Source organism: Rhinolophus ferrumequinum, chromosome 16 (assembly GCF_004115265.2).
Source record: "Rhinolophus ferrumequinum isolate MPI-CBG mRhiFer1 chromosome 16, mRhiFer1_v1.p, whole genome shotgun sequence".
In the NCBI taxonomy this organism is placed as follows: Eukaryota; Metazoa; Chordata; class Mammalia; order Chiroptera; family Rhinolophidae; genus Rhinolophus; species Rhinolophus ferrumequinum.
This window is the reverse complement of record NC_046299.1, coordinates 29,253,184-29,269,138: the sequence shown is the minus strand read 5'-3', so window position 1 is coordinate 29,269,138 and position 15,955 is coordinate 29,253,184.

Sequence of the window (15,955 nt, the reverse complement as noted above, 5' to 3'; positions counted from 1 at the left end):
CGATACCAATTCCTTGGGCAAGCCACACTATCTGAACGGTGGGCTCTGGATTCCAAGCAAGTTCCATTTCTTCCTTATCCATGGTCTTGGTGCATGTGTGAGGAAAAAGACAGAAAACCAGGTTTGAGGCCAACGTGAAGAAATGCTGTGGAGATACAAATGGAGGGGTGATTAGAAGAGCCGACTCTCATTAAATGGGATTTGCTCTCTTCCAACTGGACATTCACAGGAGTCGGTTTTTAAAAAAGTATTAACTTTCTTTTTTTTCCCCCCTTCAAGCTTAGCCAGAGACCTCATGGAGGTCTAAACCCAAGCCAAGCTTGATCTGTTTTAATTCAACCACTGTTGATTTATGGCTTAGCAAAAAATGTCTGAGAAATTTTTTAAGCTAAAAAAAATTTTTTTTTACCCTAACTTGACTCTCACATCTCAACTACAGCTGAAGGGATATTTCTCAGACTTTCAAAAGACAAAGCCATCTTTGGAATGGAAGAATTCTCTGAAAGCTTCAAATGCCAGTGAGAAATTTTGTGATAGTTTATATACAAGTAAAAACAAATATATTGAAAGGCCATATGACACTTTAAATATGTCCATTGGATTCCTCTTGAATAGAGACTAGGCCAAAGAAGAAGCATGGGGTGGGTTGGGGCGTTCTCAGGGTTTGTATCAGAAAAAGGGACACAAATGTCCTCTCTCTTCTTTCTTTTATTCCCCTTGTCTTCCTCTTCTTACATCCTTCCCATTCCAAAAACAAAGCAAAAAATCTCTCTCATTGTCCAGAAGAAAACAATCACAGAGAGTTTCCATCTCTACCTGGCTCTGCAATGTATGTCATTTTGCAATATGAGCAGCAATTGCACTAATAAGCAATTACCAGCTGCGAGAAGAAAATCAATACCAAGTCGCTTGTCCCTTCCAGCTCTAACATTTTATGGGTCTAACCCCATTCACAAGGAGCAATTCTTTCTCTGCCCTCCTGTAGCATTCAGCCTGGATGGCGTCATTTAACCATTCCTTAGCTGTGGGTTTATAGTTTGCACCTTCTGTTTTTTCCTGTGCGAGCCTCCATCTGTCCCATAAGATTAGAAGCTCAATGAGAGCAGGAACTGAGCATGTATTTTGTCTCATTTCCCACAGCTATGACCTCCAACTTTCCTCCCAGGCTTTCACACATTCGCCCCGTGAGTGTCAGAGTCCTCGGCCTCAAAAGAGCATGCAGAAGGAACAAAGGTGAAGATGTCTTACTTCCTGAGGCTGAGGAAGAACCAACCATATAATTCCTGACAATTGCATTGCACTCTTCTTCCTGAGGGATCTTTGAGAAGCAGGGAAAGGACCTTCTCTGCCATCATATATTTGGGCACTATGTGTTTCTCTACTAAGTGTGTCTCTTCATGAAAAAAATCATTGCTTATACAACAACTTTGCTCATGAATGTTAATATACTTCCACAACTTAGACTGTCTTGGCCCAGACCTAGAATTACTGATTTTACTTCTAATGCTTTAAATTCCTTTCATGGTTTTAGTTTTTCAAGTTCATGACTACAATTAACTCCTCAGAGACCAAGGCTACATCTGTGCTGTGCATTAACTTTCTTGCCTCAGACATCATTCTGGTTGCATATCAAGTAATGGATTAATGGGCAAGAAATAGATCTGATTGTGAAAACAAATCAAATAATGGACCAGAATCATGTTTAAGTACCCAAAAAACAGTCCAATTCTTGGCAAATACACTTTTTGCCAAAATGTGCACCAGTGTTTATAAGTGAATTCATAAGAAAAAAATAGCAGACATTTACTGAGCGTTTATATTATTCTGTGTACTGTGCAAAGTACTTCGTAGGCATTATCTCATTTAACCTTTACAACATTCTAGGTGTCATTACTACTTACAATTAGGTGCTATTGCTGTTGAACCTATACTTCCAATATTCAGTATAATTCATTTGGTCCTTACATGAATTTATGATGGCTTTTTTTGTGGGTGTTTATCTTATGCTATGTGAAAATTTTGTAGTGTTTATTATATATCTAATCTGTTTTTGTTGTATAAGAAAATGTTTCCCAAGACCAGTTGCTTAAAGAATGAAAACATTTACCTGTCTCTCATGGAAAAGTCCAGGAGGCAGGTTTCATGTTGGCTGGTGGCTATACTCCACGTGGTCATTCAGGGTCCTTTGTTCCTTTCATACTTTTTCTCCACCATCACTTAGATATGGCCTAATGTTAAGGCACCAGACCAGAAATGGCATATATCATTTCTACTTTGGAGAAAACTTAGTTGCATGGCTACACCTAACTTCAAAAGATGCTGGGAAATGTATCTACTGGGCAGCCAGGTGTCTAGCTACAGTTCTATCCTTATGAACAAAGGAATGAATGGAATTCTGTGAGCAGCTCACTATGTCCATCACAGTGTCAACAAATAGATTGGAAACAATTGGAGAGCTAGGTCTATGTCTTATTCACATTTGTCCCTGTCACAGAGTTTAACACCTGCCACAGAAATAACAAATACTTGACTCATGTGCCAGCATTTTCTACTCTGGTATTTATGGAAGACATCACTTATCAACCTGGATATGTCCTCAGAATCCTTTGCAACACAGTGCCACTAGCAATAAGTGGGAATTAACATAGGATTTGAATCCTATTAGTCCTCTCTGATTGTAGATATTCAAATATTGTATAAATGGAAGGAAGAGCCATAGTATTTTTTCTTTTATTTCCATGGAAACAGATATGTTGGTTGCTGTGGTGATTTAAAAAATATGTCTGCAAATTCTTTGACATGCCTGTCTTCAAAAGGTAGAGTTTAATTCCCCGCCCCTTGAATATGAGCCATTGGTGACTCACTTCGAACAAGGAGGATGTGGCAGAAGTAAAGCTAAATAACTTCTGAAGCTGTCATAAAAGGTATACAGTTTGCACCTCGCACTCTCTCTCCTTTGAAATGCTCACTCTGGGGGAAGCCAGCTACCATATCACAAGGATACTCAAGTAGCCCTGTGGAGAGTTCCATGTAGAGAGGAACTAAGGCCTCCAGCCAACAACCAGCATCAACCTCCCAACCACGGGAACGCGCTTCCTGGGAATTGGATCCTCCAGCCCCAGTCAAGCCTTTAGATGATACAGCCCCTTACTCTGGCTCCAAGTATTGTCTTTTCCTCCTACATCCACATTCTATTTCTCAACCTGTCTCTCCTTCCTTTAAGGGTGAGCGCCTTCCTCATCCAGTATATGGGTAGAGGTTTAAAGAGTCATCCTCACTTCCCAATGGAATCTTTTTGGGGCGGACTATCAGTCTCCACATTTCCAGTCTCATTTTCCTTCCTCAAGCACCTCAGTCTCTCATGCCGGTAGAACCCTAGTATGCCTGCTTCACCAGCCCCTGGATGTGACTGAGAAAATCAGGAAAGAGTACAATACACACGTTATTTACAAAAATGGAGTAAAATATAAGAATAGCTGGAAAGATAGAAAGTAGTTGTTTCTGGAATCAAGAATTGGGGGTGAAGAGAGAGGGAACAGTTTTTTTTTAAATTATTATTATAAGCCTAGTAGTACTAGTAGTACTAGTTGACTTTTAAATCCATTTATTCAGTGTGATCCCAATTTTATTATATGTATAACAATACATATTATATACATATTACATTGTTTACGAACATCTATGTAAAAGTTGTTGACATTAAACGTATAAAAAATGACATACAAAAGTCAACTATGCTGTCTCTTGAGAGGGGAAACTTTAGGGTTGTAGATAAGTTTTAGCTTTAGTTTTAGCTGTTATGTCTACTTCCCAAACTTAATGTAAGGAAAGCACATTGGTTTATCATTATAAATTTTTTGAGGGAGAGAAAAAGAGGACAGGGAAGGGCACCTTTCAGGGACCCAGAAGAGTTGGTTCAACCCCAGCTGTGCCATTAATTCACTGTGTTCTTGAGCAAACTGTCACCTCCCTGGGCCCTGTTGATTGCACTGTAAAAGCAGAATTGAACTGATGTCTAAATAACATCAATGCTGATAGCTACCATTTACTTAGGAATTACTATGTTGCTGACTCTGCTATATGCTTTACTTACACCATTGGTTCTCAAATGGGCATTAAACTCACTTGGAGGGCTTTTCAGAACACTGATTGTTGATTGTTGGTTCTGCCCCAAGTTTCCGACTCAGGGGGTAGAGCTGAGACCTGATCATGTGCATTTCTGATAAGTTACCAGGTAATATTGATGCTTCTGATATGGGGACCACCCTTCGAGAACCACTGACTTACAGTAACTCATTTAAGACTTACAAAAACACTGTATATTATATTCCCAGTTGTTGAGATGGGGAAACTGAGGCTCAGAGAGGTCACCCAGACAGAGTCCGAGCTATGATTTGAACCCAAGACTCTTTGGACCAGAGCTCAGGCTGTGACCACTGAGCATAGTATTATACCTTCTCCTGAGGTTCCCTCCCAGCTTCAACTCCCTATGTTTCCAGTTTACAAACAACAAAACCCAGATGTCCAAGACCAAACCACAGCTCTCCAGAAAAATCCCAAGAAAGTCCTGAACATGTGCAACTTCTGCCTGTGGTGGGTGGATAGGCGCCAAACCCAAGAGTGGCCATGAGAGGAGGAGTGATGCACTGCAGGGCTGCCTGGCCTGAGCGGGGCCTCGCCAAGGGCTGCAGCCTCATTAAGACACCCTGCACAACTGCCTTGAACTTTTCTTTCCCTTCTCCTACAGTTTATTTGGCATTCTCTGGCTCTCTTAATCCACAGTCATTTGGATGGCAAAAAAAGTGGAAACGAGCTTTCTTCAATGTTGACTTTGCTTTCAAATTCATGACGATGTGGTGTCCCCAGGAATGGTTATTTTCTTCCCTTTCTCCCTAGCGAGAATTCTCAAGTAAGTAGCAAATGATTTCAAATGCATGCCGACTGCAGTGGACAGCTGCCAGGAGAGAAGTGAAAATAAACTGGTGACAGGAAGTGTCACAGTTCATGGAAAGGGCAGCGAGGATATAATGGAGCAAGCTCATGACACTTCTGGGTCCACATGCTGAAAGAGTTACCCGGACGGACTGGGCAGCCACAAATCTCCTCGTAATTCATTAAGTAAGGGAAAACACTCCCAGAAACATTTCTCTGTCCTCCTAACACCCTTTGTCTTTTAATTTCCAAACTCTGGGTTCATTCCTATGTCAGGCAAGCCTGGGTAAGTCTCTCTAAACAACTCCTTCATTCGTGATGGAACACACTGCAGCAAACTAATGCTTTGACTCTAAGTGTTTTAACAGGCTGAGGAGGTTTCCAAGCTTTAGGATCACAAGATGGATATATGATCAGTGTGAACTACAAAATAACATCAAAAACAGCATGAAGGATGGTGGAAACAAAAGAGAATCATGTGGAACTTTGCCCAGTAAAGGGATTACACAGCTAGAAGGAAAGTAATGGGGATAAAAATTATATTAAAAGTTAGTCACAATAGAAAATAAGATGACAGAGTTGAGGTTAAGCATATCAATCAATGTATAAGCGCTGAATTTACCTATTTAAACAAATGCTTTTCAATTTAGCTAACAAAGCAAAATCCAACATTTTGCTCTGCACAAGAGACACACCTAAAACGAGAGATCCCAAAAGGTTAAAAATAAAAAGGTAGACAAAGATATTAATGCAAATGCAAATTAAAACTTAAAAGCAGAGTTGCAACTTTGATATATGACAAGATGAAATTCGAACCAAAAAGTATTAAAGGAGACAAAGAAGGAGACTATAAGATGCTAAAGGCAACAATTCACAATATATGTGTATCAGTTATGTATTAATATTTATGTACCTAACAATAGGAGATGCAGGGGAAATAGACAGAAACCCACTAGAAATAGGTGATTTTTAATATGTCTTTCTCATCCAAGACATATCAAGTGGACGGTAAGGATGTAGGAGATCGAAACATATAACCAATAAGATAGCTCTTATAGATCTATGTAGAAATATGAAGTTCAATACTGGAGAAACACTGTCTTCTCAAGTGACCATACCTTGGGCCACAAGAAAAACCTCAATAAGTTCCAAAGAACAGAAAGAATACTCTCTGATCACAATACAATAAAACTAACAATTATTAACAAATGAAAAACCAAAAAGACCACTCCACTTAAAAATAAAAAACAAGGGGCCGGCCCGGTGGCTCAGGCGGTTGGAGCTCCGTGCTCCTAACTCCGAAGGCTGCTGGTTCGATTCCCACATGGGTCAATGGACTCTCAACCACAAGGCTGCCGGTTCAACTTCTCGAGTCCCACAATGGATGGTGGGCTTCACCCCCTGCAACTAAGATTGAACACGGCACCTTGAGCTGAGCTGCCTGCCGCTAAGCTCCCGGATGGCTCAGTTGGTTGGAGCGCATCCTCTCAACCACAAGGTTGCCGGTTCAACTCCCGCAACGGATGGTGGGCTGTGCCCCCTGCAACTAGAAACGGCAACTGTACCTGGAGCTGAGCTGCGCCCTCCACAACTAAGATTGAAAGGACAACAACTTGACTTGGAAAAAAGGCCTGGAAGTACATATTGTTCCCCAATAAAGTCCTGTTCCCCTTCCCCAATAAAATCTTGAAAAAAAAAAAATCTTTTCCCATTCAGTTGGTTGCCTCTTTATTTTGTCGATGGTTTCTTTTGCTGTACAGAAGCTTTTAAGTTTGACATGGCCCCATTCATTTATTTTAGCTTTTACTTCCCTTGCCTTTGGAGTCAAATTCATAAAATGCTCTTTGAACCCAAGGTTCATAAGTTTAGTACCTGTGTTTTCTTCTATACAGTTTATTGTTTCAGGTCTTATGCTTAGGTCTTTGATCCGTTTTGAAATAATTTTGGTGCATGGTGACAGCAGTCCATTTTCATTCTTTTGCATGTGGCTTTCCACATCGCCCAGCACCATTTATTGAAGAGGCTGTCTTTTCTCCATTGTATATTTTTGCTTCTTTGTCAAAAATCATCTGCCCATAGTTATGTGGGTTTATTTCTGGGTTTTCAATTCTATTCCATTGGTCTGTGTGTCTGTTTTTCTGCCAATACCGTGCTGTTTTGATTTTTGTTGCCCTGTAGTACAAGCTAAAGTTAGGGAGTGTGATATCTCCAGCATTGTTCTTTTTTCTTGGGATTGCTTTGCCTATTTGGGGGTCTTTTGTGGTTCCATACAAATCTGATGATTTTTTTGTTCTATTTCTTTAAAAAATGCCATTGGGATTTTAATGGGGATTGCATTAAATCTGTATATTGCTTTGAGTAATATGGCCATTTTAACTATGTTGATTCTTCAAATCCATAAGCATGGAATGTCTTTCCATTTCTTGTGTCTTCTCCAATTTCTTTTAAACGGAGTCTAATATATGGTGATGGAAAGAGAACTGACTCTGGGTGGTGAACACACAATGTGAGATATAGATAATGTATTACAGAATTGTACACCTGAAATCTATGTAACTTTACTAACAATTGTCACCCCAATAAACTTTAATTTAAAAACACACACACAAAAAACGATAGTACAAAACAAAAAACAAAAACAGCAACAACAAAAACACACCATGTTAATAAGCAGCTGTTGGTCAGCATTAGAAGTACAACAAGCAATTACCGAATTTCATAAAAATAATGGTAATGGAAATAAAAATTCTCAAGTCCATAGTATTCATCCAAAGCAGTTAATAGTGGGAAAAGTTTAGCATTAAATGCCTATATCAATACAAATGAAAATAAATGAATCATTCATCACTCAAAAAGTTAGAACAAAATAATGAAGTAAGCCAAAAGAATCTAGAAGAAATGAATCAATAAAGATGAAAATAGAAATTAATTAATGAATTAGAAATAGAAAAAGAGTATGACTACTTAGTTCCATGTTTCTGTGTCTCAAAGTACTTCAGGCTGCTCTAAAGGCCTAAGGTAGTACAGCTTCTAATACAGTGGTATTAGGCCCTATGGAAATAGTCAAATTCAACCCAAAATGTGTTCCCTCCTGGAGCCCAGGAGTTTATCTGTTGTTTCTCTTTAACTTGGGTCCCCTGTACTAGCAGTTTTCTAGGGCAGTTTTTTAGACATTTGTTTCCTATCAAGTAGCAGAGATAATAACGCTTTATACTTTGTTCATTTTCTCTTTATTTGGAAATAAAAATTATTGGTCATTTTAAGTATTCCTCTACCCCTTCGATGACATGAAGAAGTGACATGTTTATAAAATGTAATTAAATTAGATAATTTAGTATCAGAATATTATAGGTAGATCAGAATCTACTCAAGTCCTCATTTATTGGAACAACTTTGAAAATGTTCAAGTGAAGTTTGGAGCAAACATCATGTACTATTTTGCAAATTATCATGAAATATAAAAATATACATCTATTTTTATCTACAATATAATTCTCATTCTCTACCCTGAATATATTTTTATCATGTAGATATTTTTGACAAAATAAAAGTTTATACAGTAAAAAAAAAAAAAAAGAAAAAAAAAAGAGTATGACTACTAAATAAACCCAGCGCTGAAACAATCAACAAAATATACAAACCACCAGATAAACTAATTAAGAAAATAAGGGGCAGAAAGCATAAACATACTAAATTAGAAATAACAGTGGATGGGTGGGGAAAACCATCAAAGCAGAGGAAATCTAAATTAAAAACGTAAGAGAATATTTTTTCAACTCTATGCAAAATATTTTAAAAACCTAGATGAAATGGATAACTTTCTAGAAAATACAACTTACCTAAATTGACCCCAGTAGAAATAGAAACTCTTAACAGATCAATTACCACAGAAGAAATAGAGAAAGTAATCAAAGATCTTCCTTACAAAAAAGCACCAGGCTCAAATGGTTTCACAGAGGAACTCTACCAAACCTTTAACGATCGGATAATCTCAATCTTACTTAAGAGCAGAGAAAAAGAAGAAAAAATTCAAGTAATTTGAGTATTAATAGGAATAATAACTGCAGTGGACTGAAGCATGTAAAATCTGTTCATTTCCGTGAGTTGATAATAAAGACACGAACTGGTAATGATACTAAAACAAAACAAAACAAAACAAAACAACAACAACAACAACAACAACAACAATAAAACTTGCTTGATGCCTTTGGAGGATGTTAGAGATCTTTATTTTGAAAGCTGGCTATTAAAAAGAAAAAAATCGAACATCTATCTTTCTTTTCCTATCCGGACTATATGTGTGTATCATGATGAAAGTGAGTCTCTTTATAGAAACATTCCAGCTAAAGAATAAAAGGCACTGGTACTTTTAGAATATCACTATTTTGTAACTTCTAACAAAATTCATGAACTGGGCTATGATCATTAAAGGCAAAAGAATAGATCAAGAAACATTACAAGTGTTCTGAGGGAAATCCACCGTACCATCCATAATGCATTCTTGGCACAAAATCAAACCTGAATCTGACCAAGCCTCTAGAACTACCAATTTACAAGAAACATGTGGTCCAGAGGAACATGTGAAGTAATACCACAGGGATGCAATCAGCAAAACCCAAACTATGGAGACTCCATAGGACAAATGATTCAACTTCCTAAGCAAATGAACTGTAAGGGGTAAGAAGGGATGGTGGCAAAACCTATAGAGTAAAAGTAATTGAAGAAACATTAACCAATCCAACACATGGATGCAATTTGGATCCTGACTCAAACAAACTATGTAAGATATATATGGCAATTTGGGGAAGTTTGGACACTGACTGGTAATATGATGATATTAAACATTTATTGTTAGTGTTTTAAGGTGTGATATTGGTAGTAGAACTTAAAAAAAAAGAGCGAATCCATATATTTCAGAGATACATTCTGAAATATTTAAAGTTGAAATTATATGATGTCTGGAATTTTCTCCAAGGGATTGAAGGTGGGAGGGGAGAGAATCAGATGAGGTCATAAATAAAATAAGATTGGCCAGGAGTGGGTATTTCAAGAAACTGGGTGATAGTGCATGGAGGTTAACTATACTGTCCTTTATTTTCATATTTGTTCGAAATTTTCCAAAGTAAAAAGTTTTTATTGTTGTTTTCAATTAGTCACCATTTCAGGTGATTGTTTTTCCCTTATATTTTTATGTCTTTTCCAAATGTTTCATAAATTACTGATTTACTTTAAATAATGGAAAGATGTCCAGCCCTTCCTATAGGGTCCCTGCCCTGTTGTGCAACTGGAAGAGTCAGAGACGAGGCGGCCAATTAGAAGCCCAGCTAGACCAAGGGGGACTTATGCAGGAGGACTTATGTGTTAGGTACATGATGTGAGAAATTTAGGCCATGAACAAGAATCCATGAGACTGAAACCAAAATGGAGAAAGGAAGAACAAAGGAGGAAGGAGTTTTTGGAGATTGGGGTGCGGGGTGAGGTGTGGAGTAAAACGGACAGATATGCCCTGGAACAATCTGCAGTAGGAGTTCTGTGGGCCGGAGCAGACACGTTGGCACACATACTGGTTAAATACCGGGGTTGCCAAAAAAATGTATACGCATGACTTGTATTCATCTTTTGTTATTGGGGTATGTTGAGTATTACAATTTTAGTACAGTTTTTTCCATTCTTAAAATGTGTACACATTTTGTCACCCTCTGTAGATTGGGGTTTCCCAAAGTGGATTCTGTGGAATACCAGTTCTTTGGGATATTAAATAGGTGTTATATGATGAAAGGGTTCCAAGGCAAAATAAGTTGGGAAAGCAATGCTAAACTGTAGTTTATTTCCAACAGCAACATTTTAGAACCTTTAATATACTAATACGGACTGTGCATCTTCAAAAAGAGTAAACAGCGATCAGCATTCACCAACTTGATTGGGCCACAGAAACTTTTTTCTCAGGAGCATCTTTCAGGATGCATTTTGAGGAATGTTGAACTAGGCAATGGATCAGCCCATTGGGAAGAAAACCACAGAGTTGGTGGATGCAATCCATAACAGTCTTGGAAAGTTCCTAATTTGCATGATTACCATCCTATATTTCTCCTTGCCTAGCTCTTCCCTCTGTTGCTAGTATATTGGATTTCTTTTGTTGGTGAAACATTTATTGATATTTATACCATTCTTGGGAATGACTGATAAAATCCTCAACATTGATTACACAACAGTTGGCAGAATCATTTCACATGATGCCACAGGCCTAGGACCGTCTTTGGATGGTCCAACCCCAGCCCTCCCCCATAGGGGGTCCTTTACAAAGTGTTTTGTGACTGAGGTAGAGATTGGAGTTATGCTGCCACAAACCAAGGAATGTCAAGAATTGCTGGCAGCCACCAGGAGCTAGGAAGAGGCAAGGAAGATCTTCCCTAGAATATTCAGAGAGAGCAGGGCTCTGCTGACACCTTGATTTTGAACTTTATTGCCCCCAGAACTGGGAAAGAATGATTTTGTTGTTGTTGAAAACCACCCAGTTTGTGGTGCTTTGTTAGGACAGCCCTAGGAAACTAATACACCCCAGAAGATGTAAAGCCCTCCAAAACTCCCCAGGCGGCTGAGAAAGCCTTCAGGCAGAAAAACAGATGCAGGTACTTGAGGTGAGATGCTGCCAGTGGTCTGAAACTATCCCAGCTGTAGTGAGCTCGGGGTAGGACACAGAGCAGGACATTAGCAAGATCTGTTACTGTAAGTATTCTCACGGCTCAGTGCATCAGTTTAGAAGTCAGGTTCAAATCTCTGCTCTATCACAAGTTTCAGGATGTTGGGCAACCTCTCTGAGACTCAATTTTCTTTATTTGTACCATGGGCATGAGATCATACTGCATAGAAACATTGTATCAATGAGTTCACTTTTATAGAGCATCCAGCATGTGCAAGGTACACAGCACCATTCAATAAACAGCACCTATTATTATTATTGTAGAAAAAATGCACAGTTTGGAATCAGACTGGAGTTTAAATTTCAGCTTTGTAGCTGCATGACCTTGAGCACATTACTTTTATGAGTTTCAATTTTTCCATGAAGATAATAACACTATATGTAAAGCCCCTGCTAGTTGTAACCTTTCTCCACTGCTCCAGGAAGCATGAAACGGTCTTCCTAGAGGTGTCTTTCAAAGCTTCCCCTCGTGAAGGGCTATGAAGTTCCAGAAGGTATTGATATTTCTTAATTCCAGAGTCTCTCCCTGTCTCCATTGGTGGAGTACAGAGCCTGAAGTGGATGTGTCCTCTTGACCTTGCTTTCTGATGCTAATGTTTCACCTGCTGTCCCTATATCTTGTCTCTCCCACCTCCCCACCTCCCACCGGCCATCACCCTGTATCTGACTTGTGCTAATAAAGCCCCAATCCCTGACATGACACGTAGAGTCTGGGCTGCATCCCGGGCTGACTGCCCTGTGGGCATTCCTTTGAGTAAGGAAAGGAAGCTCAGACGTCTGCCCGTGCCTTTGTGTCTGAGCTGGAAATGTGGCCTCTGCCTGTGGAAACGTTGGCAGCAGCTCTGTGGAAAGGAACTGGAGGCTCTTTCCATGGGTGAAGTGGGTCGGCTCCTTCTCTGGCTTTTTGGCACACAGACAGGGAGATGGTGGGGCAGGTGTTGATGGGATGACATTGGCCGTGATACCTTTCCACTCCCCGTCTCACTCAGCTAGCAGTTTGTCCAGTGTTCTAGGGTGGGAGGGGGCAGTGTGAGCCGAAGGGAGGATATGCCCTCTGTAGTCCCTTCTATATACTCCCCTGCTCCAATCCCCACTGTCCAGCTGTCCAATATGGTAGCCACCAGTTGCATGCGGCTGTGGAACCCTTGAAATATGGCTAGTGCCACCAAAGACTGAAACCTTACATTTTGTTTAATTTTAATTTAAAAACAGATGCTTGATTCAGTTATTGGAAAATTTTAAAAAATATGTTTGGAACAGCTTAGGTATGTGGATCATACCTTTCACTTTTACAACTGCAATTTTTTGTGAAATCTAAAAACAGATTAAATTTTCCAATGAAAATTTAGCGTCCGAATGTAGATGTGCTGTAAATGTAAAATACATACTAGAGTTTGAAGCCTGAGATGAGAAAAGAATGTAAAATAAATCATTATAATTTTTTAAACATTGACTACTTGATGAGATGCTAATATTTTGGATATACTGGGTTAAATAGGATGTTATGAAAACTATTTTTATCTACTTCTTGTTGATTTCTTTTAATGTGGCGACTAGAAAATTTAAAATATGTGGGTAGATTGAATTAAATTTCTGTTGGACAGTGCTGCTGTAGATGTGTAGAAGTATGAAACATGAGAGCTGGAAGGGGCCTCAGGCATTACCTGGAGCATTCTCTCATTTTTGAGGTGAGGAATCTGACACACAAGATTAAATGGCCTTCCCACAAGCTAGAACCCAGACCTCTATTCTCCTGGCCAAGGCTGCACAGAAGCTGGGGCATCACAAATAAGCCAAGTTGCATAAAAGGAGACAGTGGATTGAAAGTACGTGATTATAATAACTTGATGACAATATCATTAGGTATTTTAAATGTGAATTTGTGTTTGCTCTTATTTTGGCCCTTCTCTGAGGAGCATAATGGAACCAGGAAGTATTCCCTGAGATTACTCAGAGATGCAGATTTTTTTTTTCTTTTCCCCAGACATCTGCTTCATTCTGGAACCTGGATGCCTAAGGTTCCTTCTAGGAGCGAGATGCCTGTTCCTGTGAGGAATGTTCTCTTCTCCTTGGGGGCCATTTAAGAAACTCAGGACAGAGAGGCCATCCTATTGTTTTGGGCTCAGTATCTCCTCTGTTTCTTTTCTTGTCTCTTCTCCTTTCTTCCTTTCCCACTCCCCCACTTTGGAGGAGAGGGGTAAAGATATCCTATTGGAAGGCAGGGACCTCTGTCACATAGACTCTAGCTCTATGTGACATGCTGACACAATGAAATGTAAGACCAGCCAGTGTAGTCCTGGCTACTGAGTTTGGGTGTGAATTGGACCAAAGCAGAGACCATCAATGCGCTTCTAGGTGGGCAGAGGGGGTGGCTGTGAACAGGGTTAAAGAGAGGGGTGGGGGCATTGGTCGTCTGGTCTGAGGGTCCTTGCATGTTTGACTGTGCTTGTGCATCGGGCCTGTGTGCATGACTATAACCTTGGGGAAGTGGTTGTGTATCCAAGAGTGTGAGCTGAGTGTGGTGTGGTGGCAGTGGGCTGTGAAGATGGAGGTGGATGGAGGTGGTCCATCTCAGTGCCTGGATGAATGGGGAGTTGAGAGGAGTGGAGAAGTGAATGTGAACATCTTTGTAGACCTATGAGGAATTTTGGGGGTTGAGACCATAGTGTGAGGTCGAATGTCTACCCAGGTAATTGTGGTCATGCATAGTTGTGGGTGTGGCTATATGCCTGAAGGTCATGTGTGCCCCTAGAGTATGGCGTTCTGGGCCCTTTTTGTATCAGAACTCAGAGCATTTCCTGTTGGTACTAAAGCACTGCAAGAAATTGCAGTAAGATTATTATCTAGTATCTCTCTCCCTTTCCTCCCTCCCTTTTCCCCCTTCCGTCCTTCTCTTCTTTTCTTCTCTGTGTTTCATTTCAAACTTACAGAGCTCTTGCTTTGTGCTAGGCACTACATTTGAATTATTTGTCACTTGTGTTTTCTCCCCAAAAACTAACCCGTCGAAAAACCACGACAACTGACTTCCTCTCCAGAGACTTCATTATGACAATTTCCTCATGGCAGGGCTTAGGTCTTGTTCTACTCTGTAACTCATGGTGGTTGGCGCTTGGTCTCTGTCAATAAGGCTTCGTTGAGGATGATATGTTGTGGCGCCCCCTCTCCAAGAACAAGGGGAATGTGGGAAAGGGCTGGGTGCCGTGACCGTAGCTTGTTTTTGGTGGGGACAGGGCTGAGGATTTGACCAGGCAGAGGAGTGGAGCCTGCTGACCTATGTCCCTGCTGATCGTTCTCCTGCAGGCCCCCCCGTACCCTGGAGATGCCAAGCCAAGTCCGCAGCGTCTCAGTCATGGTCAGAACCACATGTTGCCTGGGCGGGCTCTGAGGCCTTGGGCACAGACTGGTTGTCTCCATTACCAGCCTTTCTTTCTGGCACAGGCCTGGGAAGCGTGGCTGCCTGCATGCTCTCACCTGGCTCTCAGCACCTACCTACAGGCCCCGGTCCCCGAGGGGAATCACAGCTTCTGGCAGAGGCCCCTGGTCCTCCCTTAGGGCCAGTGGCCATGGGATCATTTCTCCTCCCTCAGGCTGCTGGCTGTAGTTCAGCACATTGTCACCCTGGTTCTGGCTTCCCACAAAGGACTTCCAGGTGCACATGTGTCGTAGGACTTAGTGGTGACCGCAACCTGACACTCTGAACCCCGGCTGTCCCCACCCTCCCAGTTATATTGGATTATAGCCCACCCATATGACCTCATTTTACCTTAATTAACTCTTTAAATTTGGTCCTATCTCCACAGACAGTCACGTTCTGAGGTACTGGGGGCTAGGACTTTAACATATGAATTTTGGGGGAGACACAATTCAGCTCTTAACAGTCTGACTATTGATACAATTGATCTTTAACTCAATGTGTGGCAAGACATTGTGGTTACGTAGAATGTCCTTGTTCTTAGGATATAGATTCTGGAATGTTTCAGGGTAAAGAGTTAGGATACCTGCAACTTGCTCTCAAATGGTGCAGGGAAAAAAATATTAACAGTTGATGAATCTAGATAAAGAGTTTAAGGTGTTCCTTGTAATATTCTTGCAACTTTTACATAGATTTGAAATTTTCAAAACAAAAACTTAGGAGGAAAAAACCCTATCTCATCCCCTAGGCTCTAGACCCCCAAAATATGATGCCAGTTTCCCCTATTATGTGCTCAGAGGGTGGCTGTTCTTTTGCACCTTAGCACTTTATTTTTTATTTGTATTTTGTTTAGTCTCTGTCTGTCTGAGCTCTCCAGTCTTCTCTCCCTCTTTTCCCACTTTATCTTCTGT